The 19310-nt window shown below is 49.4% G+C and overlaps 1 protein-coding gene across 3 annotated transcripts in view; it reads left to right on the forward strand.

Moving 5' to 3' along the window:
- The first annotated feature begins 14037 nt into the window (after positions 1 to 14037).
- VILL (villin like) overlaps positions 14038 to 19310 on the forward strand; it is a 36005-nt gene continuing 30732 nt past the window's right edge. For all 3 annotated transcript variants that reach the window (XR_014849653.1, XM_085050166.1, XM_085050167.1), the window contains exon 1: positions 14038 to 14577. The gene's annotated coding sequence lies outside the window, so the exon portion shown is untranslated. The remainder of the gene's footprint in view (positions 14578 to 19310) is intronic.

Below are 19310 nucleotides of genomic sequence, written 5' to 3' on the forward strand. Positions count from 1 at the left end.
ACATCTTGCTTCAGGTAAAAAAATCTCTTTTGGTATTTCACAAGCAATTTCTTCGTTTGCCCAATGAATGCTGAATTTCCTTTGAGAAACAAACCGGTGGCTCCACACCTGAATTCAGGATAAGTACTCATGATCATTTTAGTCACTGATTATTTTTTTCTTCCATGAAAATGCACAAACATATGATCAGCACAGGCAAATGAAAGAGGGAGATCAGCATTTCTCAAATAGCTGAGTTCTAAATTGTGTCCTTACACCTCCCCTAGTGTGCTAAGCCTTTTCTTCTTCCAAAAGCTTTGCTGCTCGCCTTTTTTTTTTTTTTTTTTTTTTAAAGCACCATCATTTTAAATCGGGATTTGGTGAAGTACACGAGGAGAACTGTGGACAAATGTTGAGTCTCCAGGAGGGGGAGGGAAAAAAGAAGAAATCCATGCCGTGCCAAGCTGGCAGGTGTGTGACAAGGCACATTCCCTGTGCCAGTTCCGCTCCCTGCATGTCCAGTGTGTGGGGGCGAGGGGACAGGGCAGCCAGGGGACAGGGCAGCCTGGGGACAGGGCAGCCAGGGGGACAGGGAAAGAGGACCAGGCTGGACCAGGATTGGACCTTTCCAGGGAATGCACCCCACATCTGCAGGGCTGCCTCTCCCTGGTTGCACATTCCCAACACTTGGGAGTTTTTGGGAGACACTGGGGTTTCCAAGCCATCAGCCCATCTCCTTGGCTTTCTGCTCTCCTTCTGTGCTTCTCCCACCTGGAAGCTCTTGCCCTGTGATGAATTCTGGAGCAGTTCAGTCCCTGCTGCCTGGAGGTGAGAAGGCTCAGGAGTCTCTGATCACAGCATCCCAGAGCTGAGAAGGTGCCACAAAGAGGATGGAGGATCTCTCTACACACAGAGTCATGGAGAAAACAACAGGCAATGGGTACAAAGTGCCCCAGAAGAGGTTTTATCTTGACACAATAAACTTTTATAGTGAGAATCATGGAATCAACTTCCCCAGGGACACAGTGGAGTCCCCAGGCTGGAGGATTTCAAGGTGTGACTGGACAGTGATGGACAACCTCATCTATACTCCCTTTCTGTGACAGCCTGGAGCAGATGGTCTGTCAAGATCTCTTTCCACCTGGGCTGATCTTTGGTTCTGGGATTCCCATGTATCCTCCTCCACCTCCTGGCTGGCTGTCCCAGGAATGGGGGTAAAGCAGGAATGCTCTGCAGCTCCAGCAGCTGAGGAGGAGCCACCCAGCCTTGACCATTTCCTTCTGGCTTGGTTGGTCACCCCTCTTTTGCCTCTCTTCATTCATGAGGGGAAGACTGCCTTAAAGCTGAAATCCCATCTGGTATCCCTGCCTGGGTCCAATTCCTGCCTTTTCTAGGTGACAGCTTTGCCCATCACAGGCAGCTCCAGCCCACAAGGCCCTGGGGTGCTGGAGATGAAGGGAAGCTGCTGCAGGTAACACCTGCATCTCTGCTGGAAAACAAAGACATTCTCAGCTGCAAAAATCAGATTATCTGCAAATCCGTATTCCCCACGGGATGCAGGATGAAGGTGTAACTGGATTACTGTAACCCAGCCAATATGGAGAATTTAAATTAAAAGGGGAAAAATTCCTTGACAGGCATCTCCCAGCCTTTACAGTGTGCCAGGGAAAAGGTCAGGCTCCAGTTAATGACTTGATGTTAAATGTGGGTCTGATCTCTCCAAAATCCAGTTTCTCATTGAATTCTTTCAGTTCCTTGGATGCTATTGGGGATCAGGTACTTCTCACCTTCACTCCTGTGAAAGGGAAGGAAATTATCTACACCTCATTGTCCAAAGGCTAAAACCATTCCACAAATAATATATTATCTTATAAATTCTGTAAAGGTTGTGGCCTCATCTCACTTGATTCCACCTCACTCTGGTTCTCCTGAAAATTTTTGGGAGCTGGGGAATAAATGCTTTTTATCTGCCTGAGATGAGTCAGCTACAGGCAGCAAAGGGAACCAGATTTTCTGACTGCTTTAGATTTTCTAAATTTCAACTTTGCAGAAAAATCAAGTTCTTCTTTTAACTTCTTCATAACCAGGTTGTCAGCTGTGACACTTTGTTGTGATGTTTTTTAAAATAATGAATTTGATGTGCTTGCTGACAGGCTGGATCACATAGGCACTGGGTTTCTATGCTGTCACCCATTTTTAGGGATCTCACCACCAAAATAGGTATCAGCTCCATCCTGGAGACAGTTAGAAATGTCTCAGCAGAGCCACTAATTAGTCATAATGGTGGGTTCTTTTCCCTAATATCATTTTGAGCTTTGGAGCAGGTACCTCCTGAGAACTCACGTGTAATTATCAGTGAGGCAGAAATTAGATCATTAAGAACTTCTGTAAATAAAGAGAGTGGCAGCTCATCCTCCAGCAAGAGGAGCACATCCTGGGCTGCATCACAGGAATTGGGAGCAGCAGGTCGAAGAGAAGATTCAGATTGGATATTAGAATGAAATTCTTCCCTGATGGGGTGGGGAGGCTCTGGCACAGGGTGCCCAGAGAAGCTGTGGCTGCCCCTGGATCCCTGGAAGTCTCCAAGGCCAGGCTGGACAGGGCTTGGAGCAACCTGGGATAGTGGAAGGTGTCCCTGCCATGGCAGGGGGTGACACTGGATGATCTTTAATGTCCCTTCCATCCCAAACCATTCTGGGATTCTAACAGACTCCACCTGCTGAGAATGACAGCAATTAGAGGTGGGTGAAAGTGCTCTGAGTTGCTTTTTTAAATGCCAGTATTTTATCAAAGCAAACCTCAACACTGTTGATTCCTACAAACTCTCTGCTCCCCTCTCCTGCTCTATGGCAGCTCTGGAACAATGAAAAAAAATGTCATTTTTTCAACAGCATTTTCAAAATTCAGAACAGTTCTGTGATTATTATTTTATTTCCTTTTTTTTTTCCTTAAATGAGCAGCAGCTACAGCTTTACTGCTTCTATCAACTAACAGCCTTGAGGCTGTCATAAAAAAGCTGCGCTGCTGTAATGAAAGAAACAGAGAGCTGGGAAAACTAAGGCTGCTACAGTACCAGTGAGCTCTGTGTGGCCTCTGAACACTCAATTTTAGCTCACAGGTAGCCTAAACCACTATTCAAGGAAGCGAAGTGGAGAGAGAGGCTGAATTCTAAATGCTCTCAGTCCAGGTTTGTAAACTGTGTGAAGGCACAGCCCTGTTTTCCTGAATGCCTGCTCAGAGCTTACCCTGATGCTCTATTTAAAATTGCACAGAGCAGGGTGGGAGGGGAGAATGACTGTGTCAGGCTGAGGTAGGAGGGAGGATGGGAAGCACAAGCTGTCAGGTGCTGGAGCTGCGCTCAGATCTACAGCCCAGGCTGAGCTTCAAAGCACTTCATCAAACCTCGGCTGTCGGAGCTGGGAAACATGCAGGAGTGGGGAAAATAACATCAGGTGCCTGTTTGCTGGGGAAAACAGAGGTGGGAGAAGCTTTTTTCGTCTCAGGTCAGCCCGAGGTGGAAATGGCCAAAAGGTCATTCCTAGAATCACGGAATGGTTTGGGCTGGAAGGAACCTTAAAGACCATCCAGTTCCACCCCCTGTGAAAGGCAGGGACATCTCCCACCAGGCAGGTTGAGGTCAGTGCTTTCCTTGCTGTTACCTGCTCCAGAGGATGTCTGTCTCCATCACAGGTTTCTAAAGGAGTTTTGCTCCTCCTTCAGCTCCCCCAGCCCAATCAGAAGTGCCTCTTAGAGGAAATCTGAGCAAAAATGCTTCAGTCGTGCCCAAAGCCCCATGGAAAGAGCTAAACCCTCCTGTCTCAAGCTCAGCTGCTTAAGCTGGGTGGACTTGGAGGAGATTTCCAAGCATCATTTCTGAATTCATTTTCCTCAGGGAGAGAGCCCTTTCCTGAGTGGATTTGGTCACTGCCTGGTGTGAACTGAATTGTGATGCTGGGGGGAGATGAAAACAAGGCACTGTGGTAAACACTGCTGCTGTTTTAGGGATGCTCCATGCAAAATCACACTGCTGTCAGTGGGTCTGTGGATTCAGCCACACCTGACTGATGCTCCCCCAGCCAGAGCAGGGATGGCTCTGAAGCTCTGAAGCCATGGAAGGACAATCTGCAGTTCAAATTCCAGGAGAAGCAGAGGAGAGTTTTCCCTGGGGATGACTGAAATCAGAGATTCGAGCAGGGAGATCTCTTGGAGTGATAAATCTCCTTGAGTGATAAATCCAAGCAGATCAAATACATGAATAGAGAGCAGGGAGATAAAAGGAGGAGGTAATGAAGTGGGAGTCAGTCTCTTCTCCCAGGTAAGAAACCATAGGACAAGAGGAAATGGCCTCAGGTTGTGCCAGGGGAGGTTTAGTTTGGATATTAGGAAAATTTCCACACTGGAAGGGTGGTCAGGCATTGGAACAGACTGCCCAGGGCAGTGGCGGAGTCACTACCCCTGGAAATGTTCCAAAAACTTGTGGATGTGGCATTTGGGGATGTCAGTGGTGGGCTTGGCAGTGCTGAGTTAATGGATGGACACATAGATCTTAGAGCTCTTTTCCAAATTTAAAGATTGAATGATCCTATGCAATCAATGACAAGTCTGGATCACCTATGCTCTGCTTCAGAAGGAAAAACAACCACAAGTTTAAAAAAAACAAACCATTACCAAAAAATCCCCATCTCATTTGAGGAATATATTTTCAAAAGAGGAGTTATACAAAAACTGGGAAACAAGTGCTGCTGCTCTGCCGGATGCCAGAGAGGCTTCAACCAGAGTTGTGCTCAGTGCCAGTAGGCCCTGGGGCAAAAATTAGAGATAAATTGGGCTAGGAGTGCCATGGAATGGAGAGTGTGGAAAGCACTGCGGTGGGAAAACAGCACAGAGACTCTCCCTTCTCTGGTGACCCTGCCTATGGCAGGGGTCTGGGACTGGACAATCTTTAAGGTCCTTTCCAATCCAAACCACTGTAGGATTCCAGAAGAGGAAGGAAGTTGTTACCAGGATAAATGCCTGGCTTTCAGCAGGATGTGTGATTTGTGTCATATCAAAAAGAAGTATTAATTTTCAACACAAAAATAAGATTTCAGCAATGTATAAGGACAGCCATACAGCTACATCCTTGCTGCAAGGGCACATGAAGCAGTTGGAGGGGATGATTCCTGTAGATCCTTTCCAAATGAAAACTTCTCTTCTTCTCTTCTCTTCTCTTCTCTTCTCTTCTCTTCTCTTCTCTTCTCTTCTCCTCTCTTCTCCTCTCTTCTCCTCTCTTCTCCTCTCTTCTCCTCTCTTCTCCTCTCTTCTCTCTTCTCTCTTCTCTCTTCTCCTCTCTTCTCTCTTCTCTCTCCTGTCTCCTGTCTCCTGTCTCCTGTCTCCTGTCTCCTGTCTCCTGTCTCCTGTCTCCTGTCTCCTGTCTCCTCTCTCCTCTCTTCTCTCTTCTCTCTTTTCTCTCCTTTATCTTTTGTCCTCTATTCTCTTATCTCTTTCAGGGAGTGTGAGGTGCAAAACACCCCAGTGAAGAGCGTTAGAGGAAACTTTGGGAAGTGTAATCCAGCTGGGAAGGCTGATTGAGGAGAGAAGAAAAAGGATATAAGGAAATAACTTCAAGCCTGTGTCATCAGAGATTTGAAGCAGTTTGGATTTTGGCTGAAATGGTTGAGAGCTGGGGCGTGGGGTTTTATTGAATAATCACCACTTTCTGGGTAAAGTGCAGAAACGTTCCTGACAAATCTGATTTTTCAGTTGTTCAGAGTATGCACTCCCTGCGTGTAAAGTGTGGTCCTTCAGAAATGTCAGTTCCTGTGCTCCCTGGGCAGCATTTCTGAGCAGCAAGCAATCCCTGTGCTCCCTGCAGATCCCGCGGGGAAGCAAAGCTACAGCTGCCAGGACCTGCAGAGATGTGCAAACACACTCAGTGCTCAGTGCTAACTGCTCTCCTCACTTCCCTCAACTGCCTGAAACCTGGAAACCAGTCCAGCCTGTTCCAGTCCCCTCCCTCGGCTGGTTCCTGGCCTTCAGTGCATCAGAGATGGGCTCTTTCCTTGTGGGGCTGGAAAATGATTCATCCAGCAGCACAGGAATGCAACCCTGGAGGCATCGTTTGCTGGCCTCTCCCAAAATCCTCTTCTGGAGCTGGATTTCTGTGCAGAAGGAATGTGGTCTGGAAAAGTCCTCCCCAGCAAATCTTGGAGCAAAGAGGAGTCGAGTTCCAGTGTCATTCTGATCCTCTGTCTCATCCAGATCCTTGTGGGTGCTGTGGATCGAGCTGGTGTCCTTCTGTTCTGCTGGATAATGAGTTTAATCCTAATTAGCCCAGCCCTGGGCGTGAAGGGAGGTAAATTCTGCCCTTCTGATGCTTTGCCCTCATACCAAAAATAGGTGAGATAACCCTGCCCTGTGCAGGGCAAGCTCTTTGTGAGAGTGCTGCTGTTCAGAAAAGCCTGGAAAAGTAGGAAGGAGAAACAAGAAACAAGAAACCAATTCCTGCCGGGGTGTGGCCAGGGATGCCCCAAGCACAGCCTCTCGCTTGTATTAGAAAGAGTCCCAACCCACAAGGGAGTAACGTGAGTTTCTTGTTCGGTGTTCAAACGCAGTAACCAGAACTTCCTGGGAAAAGGCTCTCTGAGCTCGGAGCCAGCGCTGGGCAGTGCCAGTCTTCTCAGGAATAATCCCCAAAATTCCCCTTCTGGGAAGCACTGGGTGTATCAGCCTCATGGCAGTGTTCTACCTGAAAATTAGAGGGTTTCAGGCAGCAGTGCTGCTCCTCACCAGCCTGTCATGCACAGATTGGTGGTGGCTGGGGGACACCATTGCTTGGTGGCACCCAAGAGTGTGGCTGGGTTTTTGGCTTCAGGCTCAGCAGTGTGACCCAGAGGCGACAGGGAATACTGGGGCCTGGGGGCTCAGCTCTGGCTTGGGATCTCTGGAGATAATTTCAGATAAAGCAGCTGAACTCTACAGACTGTGATGTTGCCTTAAAAATGGCTGCTTGAATTCTTCACTCACTGAAAAGCTATGATAATTCAAATAATTTCCCTCAAATTGCCCTTGATCTTGGGGGTATGGTTTAGTGGTGAACACAGCAGTGCTGGTTTAATGTTGGACTTGATCCTAGAACTCTTTTCCAGCCTTTAACTATTCTGTCTTCACTTTTGAGAAGTTCTGTGGGTCCCAGCTGATCCAGCTTGCTCCAGCCCACCCAGTTTGTGATCCTTGAGCTGCTCCACAAGAAGGAGGTGGAGATGGCATGCAGAACTCCATGGAGAGGTGTGTGCAGCACCCAGGGAAGTGCCTGGTGCTCCTCCATCAGCTGAAGCCAGGCTGGGATGGGATCATCACCCCCCTGGTGCTTGCAGCAGTGCTGTCAGAGCTCTTCCAGCAGCCTGATGTGACCAACACCTGATCTGGGGGGTAATGGACCAAGGAAGGACATCAGGCACAGACAGTGACTGCACCCTTTGGGGACCGTGCACAGCAGGGAGGGGTGGCACTTTCCCAGCCTTTAGGGTGGTGGATTTTTGTTGCTCCTTCCTGGTTGGCACAGGCAGGGCTGCATTCCTGCAGACAATAGCTTGGCTGGGGTGGCCCCAGCGCTGGCCACCCGCTGTACCCTGGCCATGCAGGCACAACCTTGGCTCTTCCTGTAGCTTCCCAGGCTCAGGAGCTTGCAGGGTTTGTCCTCACACTCCTGCATCTCCCCAGAGTTGGATTCATGAGCTCTGTTTGGTGGGAACAACAGGAGATGGTGAACTCAACTCTGCTACCAGACCACCTGTCCTGGGGAAATCTTTGCTCTGTTTTGGGGAACAAACTCAAAAGTCCCAAATTAAAATGCAAATTCTCTCCCAGCGCACAATTCCCACCTGACACAGGAGAAGGACATCCCCTAAGCTCTTCATGTTGGGCACCACAGACTGGCAGCTGCCCTGATCCTAACAATTTCATGGGAGAGGCTGGTGGTGAGGGCAAAGCTTCAGGATTTCACCTCCCACCCCATCCCTGAGCACAGGGTGACTTTCTGCACTCACACGTGCAGCTTGGCCACTGAAATGAGACAGGTTAAGAATTCAGTTTGTAAGGGAGGGTGGAGTTATTTTGTGGGCACTGGGGTTTGGTCACCAACACGAGCAACCAGGTTTCCCACAGCTGTGAAAACCTCTAAAAAATGAAATAAACAGTGAGGGTGAGAGCTCCAGCTGCCTTCACCAATAAAACCATGTTTCACAGCTACCTCAGCATCCAGGGATCCTGACCCACAGTAGAACCATTGGGATTAAAACCCAGTTGGATTACTGAGTGCTAAAGGATCAGCCTTGTACCCTGCAGGAGAGAAACCCAGGCTACCTCTCCTGCAGGGTGGGGGTGAGCTGGGGGGAAACTGAGTCAACTTTCTGGTTCCTGCATGGACATCCCACGTTACCTTGTCCAAAAGGCATAAATAACCTCTGTTTGCCTCACACATGAGAAAAAGGCATTAATCCCTCACTCTGCTTTCTCGTGGTGTGAATCCCATGAAAGGACAGTCCCAAGGTCCCTGGGCTCCAGAGGGTGTCACCACCATGGCACAAGTGAGTTCCTCCTGCACGGGATGCCATGGGATGACCCCTGTCAGCTCACACACCCATTAACCAGCGCTGGGGCTGAGCCTCCCCTGCCTGGGGAATATCTCCTTTCTGCTGCATTCAGCTGAAGCTGGAAATGGCAGAGGCTCTGCTTGATGACCCTGACCAAAGCATGCTGGAATTTGCTGGGTTCCATAAGGTTTTCATTAGGGCTGTGAGAGAGCCCCTGAGGTTTTGTGAAACTCTTAAACCATGCGTACAGCGATTTGCAAACCTCTTTGCAGGGGTGTTCATTTTTACTGATCCTCTCTGCTGATTTTTCTTCCTCTCCTCACTGTCTCCCTCTTCAAGGTGCACATGTTGCTCTGTCTAAGGGAAACACCTCTCCATACTGTGGCTGACAGGCTGATCAGGCACTGGAACAGGCTGTCCAGGGAAGTGGTGGAGTCACCATCCCTGGAAGTGTTCCAAACCACGTAGATGTGGCACTTGTGGACATGGGTTAGTGGCAGACCTGGCAGTGTTGGGTGAATGGCTGAGCTCAGTGATCTGAGAGCTCTTTTCCAACCTTGACTCTGTGGCTGAGGCACAGGGTGGTGACAGGATGCTCAGGAGGAGGTTGGTTGCCATTACCAAGCTGCCAGGCTCGTGCTTGGGTGATTTGGGTTTATTTTTTGCCTTTATTACCCAGTTCCTGACAGTGATCCTGGCTGGGAAACCTCTGTGTGTATCCTGTGCTCCCTCCCTGCTCTCAGCCCTGTAAGAGCAACCAAAAATCCCTGCAACCTTCTTAAAACAGACATGAGACAGGAAAACATCTCAGTGCAAGGCTCCCACAATGCCTTACCCGGGATTAAATCTGAATCAGGATTTAAGATCTCTAGAAGGTGTTAATTTAATATCAGGGATGAGCAGCTGAAAGTCCAAGTGGCTCAGCTGGTTGTGGCTTGTGTGAAACAGAGAAAAACACTCAGGAACAGGAACACCACAGCTTTGTTTTCCTGCACATTGTTCCCCCATGGTTACTCTGTGAAGCTGCCATGAAATTCACCCCATTAGTCTCCATCTCTTTCCCTAAAAGTCAGCTCCTGCTGAGTCTTCACTGCCACTGAGCACTTCCCCAAATCTTCTCAGCATTCTGGAAAAAAAAGCTCATTTTCTGCAGCAGCAAACCTAAGTTATTCCAGCACAAACCTCATCCATCCTCACAGATAGTGAGTCAATAACCCAGAGAACATCCTGAGCCCATCAGGAGGAGGGTTTGGCAGCAACAAGGGGGTGACAACAAGGGGATTTGGGTGCTTCTGGAAGCTTCCCCAGATAAAACAACGGTCTGAACGCATCCAGATCTGCCCTGGGGCCTCTGTGCTGCATTCCTCCTGTGGCTGGAAGGCAGCCAGGGCTGCCTCGTCACTGTCCCACCTGGGCTATCCTGTTTTCTCAGTGCACCTGCTAACCCTTGGCAGCGGCAGGGAGAGGTGCAGAGGAGTCTACACCCACAGTGCACACAGGCACAGCCACCTGCCCCTCCTCTGTCACCTCCCCTGCACCCAGCCAGGTGCAGATTTACCTCCTGGAAGGGGAGGGCAGCTCTGCTGCTCCAAGGCAGGAGTTGTTCACCAGCAGTAGTCTGGAATAAACCTCCTCCCCGAGGGCTGGGAGAATGTAATTCTCCCAAATGTAATTTTGGAAAACACCCTGCCGTATATCCCTCTGCAAAAGCTGCAGCCAGAGCTCACACAGACAGACTGAGGGACATGGCAGGGCCATTGCCTGTGTCCCATCACTAGTCAGGGCAGTTGTACTCACTGATGTACTTCTCCTGGCTAGCAGAGACTTAGAGTTGTGCATCTCACCTTCATGGATGGATTATAGACACTTCAGGATGTAGAAGAGAGTTCAAGACTGACCAGAAGCCCTGCCAGACCTTGTCATGCTGCAAGATGTCATCACCTCTGGCCCTCTCTCATTTTCCTTGGCAGGGGAGTTCTTCTGCCCACAAACCTGAGGAAACACAAGCCTCACATCCCCAGTCCACAGCCCAACACAACTGGCTTAAAATGGGGTTTGGACCAACATTGCCAAGCAATACATTGGAGCAACAGGTCCAGGTTTGATCAGCCTCAGCGTTGTAACCCTCGTGTCAGAGACTGCTCCTGTCCTAATCTGTGAGCTGCTGGCTCTGGGAGGGTGAATTGCATCTCCAGAGCTCCTGCCAAAGCTACTCCTGCCCCAAAACAGCATTTACCCTCCTGCCCTCGGCTTGCCAAGGCCACACCTTTCCTCAGAACAGGGTCTGTCCTGCCTCTGCCTCTGCAGAATCTGCAGTTTCCAGGGCTCTGAGCACAGAGATGCCCCAGAGCTGTGCTGGGAAGGCTCCTTGGGAGGATTTGGGGTTTTCTGTGTGCAGGGAGCCACTGACTGACAGGAGCTGAGCAGAGGAGGATGCAATGACTCCTCATGGCTCAGGAGTGTGCCTGTGACAGAGCACAGCCAGGCTCCTCACCTGAATGCCCAGGCACCTTCTCCTGCCCCAAGACATTCCATCTGCTGTTAACCATTAACCATTGCCCTGCTGCCTGTCAGAGGCAGCTCTGTTCTGCCCTGTCAGCTGCTGCCCACAGAGCTCTAGAGCAGAATCACTGAACCATTTGGGTTGGAAAACACCCATAAAATCAAGTCCAGCTATAAATCCAGCACTGCACTAAACCCTGTCCCCAAATGCCACATCTACATGTCTTTTAAATCCCTCCAGGGATGGTGACTCCACCACTTCCCTGGGCAGCCTGTTCCAATGCCTGATAATGTGGTTAAGCAATTTTTCCTAATACCCAACCTAAACCTCCCTTAGTGCAACCTCAGGCCATTTCCTCTTTTCTTTTGTCACCTGGGAGAACAGACCAACCCCCACTTCCTTTCAGGTAGACAGTGATAAGGTCTCATCTGAGAGATGATCTTGCAGTCAACACACAAGCATTTGTATTGCCTTCTCAACTCTTCCCCCACACCCAGGAGCACAGCAGGTGAGGCAGCAGTGGGTTATAACCCAGTCCTCCTCTATCAGATCAGTAGTTACATACACTCTATGTAGATTTTCATTTGGACATCGTGAATTTTTAGGGCACAGAAGCTCCTGAGTGAGGCTCTGTGAGTTATTCAGTGAAATGTCACATGCTTGGGTTGTGGGTCAAGGAAAGCTCTCCTGAAAGCTTCCCAGAAATTCATGCAGTGCTTTGGCTGTTACAAATGAGGATCTTTAACCTCACACTTATGGGTCAAACATAAGTATCTTGAACAGCTTGTGGGTTTTTTTAACTCCTTCCCTTGCATTTCCAAGGCATGAGGCCCCTGCTGTGTTATCTCATCTTCAGGGTTTGGCCCTTCCCTCCTCCTCCCGGAGCTCCATACCCAAAAGCAGGGTGGAAATACCTTTGGAATGTGTCATTTTGCAAACACATCCTTGGCAGAGCCTGTTCCTCCATGCACAATGTCAACCTTGTCCACAGGCATGTGGGATTGTCAGGGCTGAGGCAGATGTTGGGCCATTCTGCTGCCAAAACTTGAGTTTGCAGCTCTGCACTCTTCCTCCCAGCAGCTTCTGATTTACCCCAGCATGGAGCTGTGACAATGTCTTCAGTGTCTTGGGCTCGCACTGGGACACTGAAAACAGCCTCATCTGCCACCTGGATGCATGGAAAGAATCTCAAACCACAAGATCTCTGAGCTCTGGGAATACCAGGTCAAGGCTTAGGACCAGGATATGAGCTGGACAGGAACATCTCAGATTGTGTTTCACTTCTGAAAGTCAGGCTATGCTGTTTTCCACCACTACTGAGTTAAACTGCTCGGAAATAATGTTTTCTGCTCTATAACCCCATGGCATGACCAGAATTAGCAGGAAGCAAAAGTGCCTACAGCTCAGCACTAAATGAGCCCATGTTTTCTGACAAACATCTTATTTTCCCTTGGCATTGACTGCTCTGAACTGCTTTACATGTATTTCTACAGAGCTGGGCTCCTTAAAAGCTCAACAGGATAATTTACTGCTTTTTTACTGTGGCACTAATGGAAGGGAGGAGAGGACTGGCAGCTCAGGCATCACCTGTGTGTGAGCCTGAAGTGCATTAGCAAAGATGTGGATATAGGAATGACAGGCTTCATCCCAGAGCTCAATTCCATGTAGCCACAGCCATGGAAGTGGCTTGATTTACATCAGCACCAAAAAGTATCTGGACACACAGCAGCTATTGATTAAACCCTGGGTGCTGGGGATAATGAGTTCATGTGGCAAAAGGGGAATGGGAATACACGATTTGGTGATGATCCTCTGAGATTCCAAGTGTCCTCATGCCACCTTCCAATGCCTCCCACCAGATCTGCTGGGCTGTGACCCTCACTGCTGGACCAGCAGTAGGCTTGGGGTGGATCTCCAAGGTGTTGCAGATCCCAATCATCTGTGGACTGGAGGAAAACCAAAACATGCTTCTTCTTTCCCCTGCAACAGAAGAAGACTCTCAGCATGGTGAAATGAGAAGAACAAAATGAAAAGGATGAAAGCTGAAGGCTGCTATGGGTTTATGAGCTGTAGCCTGCAGACATTAAGGGAGAAATCACTTGCTAAGAGTCACTTTTGCATCTTTAACCGTGAAACTCAGCTCTCTGCAGTGATCCTCTCAGAAATGGGCACACCCAGGCTGAACAAGCAGGTCCAGCCCTGGTTTGCAGCTCTCTGTGGTTAGTGGCACACCGGGCTGTAGGACACGTCACTGGTATTTTGGGCACTCTTCCCATGACAGGTCCCTGAGGTCTAAGTGTGGTCAGTGGATGAGACCTGTGGGGAACTGTGGTTTAAACCTATTCAGCCACCTGGTTTAGCTGGTGAGCTGATTCATATTTATTTCCAGCTCGTGGGGGCTAATCTAGAAAATTAAGGAAGTGACGAGAAAAATGTGTCTGAAGGGAAGGCTGTGGATGGTTCCTGAGACTTCCTTGGAAGTCCTGAGAGGCTGTGTAGTCTCCATCCTCAGAGATGTGCAAAACACAGCTGGACACAGCCCTGGGTCCCCAAAAGAGAGCTGGTGGCTGATGACAAGGTACCAAGAGGTGCTTTGCATCCAGAGAGGGATGTTCCCTGTGTTAGCAGTGAGCAGCACCATGCACAGGCCAGGCAGGAACAGCTGGGAATGCCAGGAGATGCTTTATCCTCTGGTTATCCACAGCCAGCCATCCATCCATCCATCCATCCATCCATCTATCCATCCATCAGTGGCCACAATACTACAGCCATCCTTCACAGGTAACTTTTTCTCAGCAGTAGGTGTCCACAGACACAGCTTTCTGCTGCTGAAGGTGACTCAGCAAGCACTGCTGGGGCTGTCTGGTTTATCATTACTCTTCTCCTGGCAGGACAGCCCAGTTAAACACTCCAGTGCTCTGTTACATCCCCATTCCAGTCACTAATCCTGAAGGCAATCCCCCCCCTGCTCCTCATCCTGTGAGCACAGGGAGACCCAGCTCAGCCTTGCAGGGAGCAGAGGTCTTCCCCGAACACTCTTCCCCTTGGAACAGCTTTGCCAAAATTCGGGACAGCCTGGAACTCTTTGGCCTCAAGAGTTAACTGAGCACAGGGCAGCACCACACCTTGCTTTGTCCAGCAGACACCGAGAAAAGGGAGGGAAAAAAATCCCTCCTGCGCCCTTTTAAACCTGGGCAAAACAGGTTTTTAATGAAAGCAACACTTAATCATTATTCTGTGAATTCAGCCCGGTGGATATTTGATGCAAGCAGAGAGTTGGTTGGAACTCTCCCGTACCGGCTCCCTCTTTGTCCCTCCTGAGCCTGGGAATGGGTGTGATCTCCGGGTAGGAGTGTCTCTGCGGTTAAGTAGAGGATTGAATTACCGAACACTGCTGTTCCCGAGCTGACAAGGTGCAGAACAGTGAGCAAAAGTGCCTTGAAACTCGGCGAAGAGGAGAGAAGGCGCTGGGCTTGGTGGAGAAAGGACAACCTGCGAGGACACCGTGCACTTTCCAGCCAGGTAAGCACCCTCCCTGCTTGTCCTCATAAGGCCAGGACTGATTAATGACTTTTGTTCTGTGGGATAGTAAGAAACAAACAAAAAATTAATCTGTTTCATGCTTTACAAAATTTTCTTTCCTGGTGTAAGGCGGGATATCTCTACTGAAATGAGCCCACCCTGATTTCCATCGTTTGGGGCTGGAACAAGCAGCTCTCAGCTTGCCAGGAACCCGTCCGAGCTCCATATCAGCTCCGAGGACACATCTTTTCCTTCAGCTCTCTGCACAGCCTGGCTTTGATTTCGTGCAGCGACCAATTAAGAGTGTTTGTTTGGGCCTGGATTGTTTTCTGTTTCGCTGCCGTGGGGATTTGGCAAAATCTCGCCTGCCTTTGGGACGCAGATATGTGTCCAGGCAGCCTCAGAAAGTCTTTGGAACTTCTCATCGATAGGTTTTACTGTCATCTGATCGACAGATTGCTAATAGCTGGGCTGCTGGGCTGCTCTGCTCTGTAAATAGGATGTTTTCTCATCCTCCTCGTTTGAGATGCGAGCTGCACGGAGGTAAAATCGAGTTATAATGGAGTTGAGCTGCAGGCTCACTTGCCAGTATTTTTCTTAGGCGTGCCTATTAGGAACATAAATATTTAACACAAAGGAGAGCTGATATGAATTAGCATCTGTGGGAGGTTCACGCTCATTCAAGGCTGCCCTAACGCAGATGTAAACAAGTGTTAGAGCAGCTGAAGCAAACTGGCCCCGCCAGAGCAGCACTTAGATGGTGAATCACCCAGGTGCTTTTCACACACCGCAGCTAAATGGGCTGATTAGAGCCTGCGAAGCAGAGATTAGACGATCACAGGACACTTGGCTTTCCTCTTCCGCGGGGTTTTACCGTTCCCCGGGGATGCCAGGTGGAAGGCAATGCGAGGACGGGCAGATCAGAAAAAAAAACCCATAACCGCCTTGCCTCACCTTCCTCCTGGCAGAGCCAGGTGAGCTTCCCCTCCCCTCCTCCTCCCTGCACAAACAGGATGCCTTTATCCTCCTCCAGCTCCCTTCTCACCGGCAGACACGGAGGTCTCATGATGTTTTTTTCCCAGGCAGGACTTTGAGGCAGCAGTTGCCAAGGTCTCCTGGATGGGAGCAAAGGTTTTGTGCCATGGCTGCAGTCGGTGTCACTCTGATCTCCTGCCTTCTCCTGTATCTTGGGGCTCCTGGTTAGGCTGAGTCAATAAATCCCTGCTCTTGCATGGCCAGGGATGCTGAAGATGTCTTCACAGTGTCTCCTGGTCTTTTCCATGGAGCTGTGTGAGTTTTTCTGGACTTTGAGCATGGAAGTTGTTACCTTTTCTGTTAGAACCCCGGGGGAGGTGTGGGACACAGGGGAGATGCCCCATGGGCTCTGTGCCTTCAGGCTGGCTCTGTCTGCAGCCTGGTTCTGCAGAGCCACCCATCCTGTGCTGATCCATCCCCAGCTGAGGAGGATGGCTCAGACACCTGCCCCATGCTTGGGGAGATGCTGGGCTCTGCTCTGTGCTGCACACATCCTGCTGGACCAAAAGCCTTCCCTGGGTTTCCACACAGTTAAATACATGTTGGCCCCACTTGGGAGCCTGAAATGCCCAGTGCAGTGGAGGACCTCACGGCACAGCCAAAGCCTTGTTGTTCCTGCCCCAGCTGCATTTTTGTCACCCCTGGGGAACACATGTGGCACCACTGACCCTCCTCAAGGTCCCTCCTCCATCCCACTTTCGTGTCAGCCTTCTGAGATTTGCTTTGGGCTGGCAGAAGCCACAGGCTGGGCTTTCCATGTGTGAAAGGTCCATGTGCACGAGGAAGGACTCCAGTGTGGCCACACCACACCCAAATATCTCTGCTCCAGCTCTGTTTATTCACGTGTGTTCTTCAGCTTCTGTTGTACCCTCAGAGGGACAATCCTCTGTCACAAGGGGAAACATTCTCCCATAACTCATTAAAACCTCTCCTCTCATGAGCTCTCTCTCCATTTAATACAACCCTGGAAATGGGCCTAATTATGGTTTATCCTTGATGATTATACATTTCTACTGTATTTCCACCCATTCTGGATGCAAAAGGAATGCAGAAAGGGGTGAATATTGTCACTTTAAGTCTTTGGCATCTTTCAATCTGACAAGTCCAGGCATCAGGTGATGTGCATCCAATTCAGTTGCCTTGATTTCCAAGGATTTCTGCTTGTAACAGAAACCCTGCCATTTGTTATCTGTCTCTATCTGAGCCTCTTCAGGCTTATCTGAGGCAGTGCAGAGTAGAGTAACAGTGGAAGTTGTTATTGCCTTATATCCACGTCAAAGATGTGGCACGTGGGGATGTTAAATTGCATGGTTGGGCTCCATCCTGGGCAGTTCCTGTGGAAGGAGCTATTCAGGGCAGTCAACCTCTTCTACCTAAAAATGTCCTGTTGCCATGCCCTGGGATAAAAGAATAGGTTTGTGCCTGGCCCTTTATTTAAAACTGCTCTTACAAACACAGCTGCACAGGGAGGGAAACAGGCAGTGCTAGAAATGGTGCTCTTTTTTGGGTTAGAGAGACTCTCTGGGTACCCATCTTTCCTTTGGGAGTGTGCTAGAGCCTGAATTACTGTCCTTTGTTGCTATCCCACCCATCCCAGCCTTTCAGATCCCTGGTTCCTTTCTTGGTGCTCAGACAAAACTGCTGTTGGCAGCTCCAGGTGAAAAAGTTTGTCCACAGTCAGTGACTCTCTGAAGCTGTTTTTTGCAGTGTTTTCAGGGATGTTTTATTCCTTGGGCTTTGTGCAGGTGATGTGCTGCTCTCTCTGCTTTCACTCCCTCCTGCTGGCTTTCATTTCTGCCCAGAGAAGCTGAGTGGCACCTCCAGAGTCCCAGGAGAGCCCAGAGCAGCCTCACATCCCTCTGGGGTGGGAAGGGCTGGGTGACACAGTGACAAACACACCACGAGTGTGGTGTGAGCACAAGCCTGGAGGATAACACTTGTATGGTGAGAAAGGTGTGTGGTGCTGCTGTTCCATGCAGAGATCCTGGGAAAGGCTGGCTGTGTTTCCAGAACCTTAAAGCTCAGAAAAGGTCAACTCCTAGCTCAGAAAAGCTCAAACTCCCAGCTTGGCTCAGCACCCATCCCAGTGGGAGCTCAGACTGGGTTGGTTGGTCCCTGTTTGTTTTGACACAGGTCAGGTGTCTTTCATGAGAGTTGTGACAGCCAACACTCAACAAGGGGTGAGCTTCCCTTTGCTGCTGGAGAAACAAAACCTCCCCGTGAATAACCTGTTTACACCTCACTGGGCCAGAGATGGAAGTGCAGAGTCACCCACAGAGCACCTGCTTAGGTCCAGGGCTCTTCATTTGCAATCCAAAATGCAAACCTGCTGGATTTTGGTGTTTTACAGAAGTCCTGGGTTTCTCTTCCCGAGTTTAATGTCGTTCTTGCAGGTCTGAACTGGGACAAAACTGAAACTGTCCCTTCCTTCTGCTAATTAATATTAATCTTGCCACTTTCCCCTGGGAAGCCAATGCTCTGGAACCAGTCAGTTCTCCAGCTGGTCTGAGTGGAGGCAGAGCAGCATCCCTGCTCCATCACCACAAAAAAAAATCAACTTATTCAACTGCACTCATTACATTTGGCACCAGGGAAAAGCTGCTCTTTATCTTGCACACATATGCATGTCTGAATTCTTGCAATAAATATAAAACTGTTTCGTGCAGCAGCAAAAATCACAACTCTCAGACTTGTTTTCTGAGAAGGATGGGCCAGGTGGGCACTGGCACTTGGGTTCAGTGGAGGTTTTCTTTGTGGAAATGCAGAGCTGGCAGGCAGGATCTTGGGGCACAGTGGGTGGGACTGAGCCCCCACACTCTGGGAGAGTTGGAGGGAAGTGAAGCAAACTGGGATTCCCATCCAGGAGTTTTCCTGTTAGGCTGAGGGGAAAGCAAGTCCTTCCTGTCCAAGAGTCACTGGATCCACCCTAGAGCAAACATCAGGATGAGGGGAAGCACCCCAAGGAAGCTCTCCTCAGACTTGTGCACCTGAAACTGAGACACCCAAGGGAAGGTGGATAAATCCCAACCTCTAACCCTCTCTCCTACACTTCCTCCAGGCTCTGCACAGGAAGCTGTGGTTTTTTCCCTCAGTTTCAGCTGGAAAAATGCATTTTTTGAGGTTTTTCTCCTTCCTTTAAGCTTTTGAAGAGCAGGTGCTCCCTAGGGCTCAGGAAGCTCTTGTACAGGTGAACAAACACATGTATTGTCCTTCCTGATGTCTTAGCTCTGGTTTTACTTAACCTGCAGCCATGAGGATTAAATAATGCTCTGTTAAAATGCTGATGGGGGAGAGGATGGTAGCTTTTTTCTTGGAAGTGGTGAGTAATTAGATGTTAGAACCTGAACCACTTCCCTGGAAGCCAGGAAGAGGAATTAAAATGGCTTCAGCTCTGTTTTCTTTCTGTATGTATCTCCTGCCCCTCCTGTGGCACAAAGCCCTGCCTTTGGATGCAGTGCTGGTCCTGAGCCAGGAATCTCTCCCTTTCACCAGGGAAGAAAGAGCTGAAAGAATGGAAAGATTTGTTCCTGGTGAATTGGCAAGCTACCTGCTCACCTTCCCCTTGGGAAGGCTCCGTGCTGTTGGTGACTCCAAAACCACACTGAGAGGAGCCAGAGGTGCAATGGATACTTCTGAAGTAGGTGTGCACCAAGCTGAAATTTATTATTTGACAAAAATGTACTGTGGGTTTGCACAGC

Source organism: Lichenostomus cassidix, chromosome 2 (assembly GCF_008360975.1).
Source record: "Lichenostomus cassidix isolate B80296 chromosome 2, HeHo_3.0, whole genome shotgun sequence".
NCBI lineage: Eukaryota > Metazoa > Chordata > Aves > Passeriformes > Meliphagidae > Lichenostomus > Lichenostomus cassidix.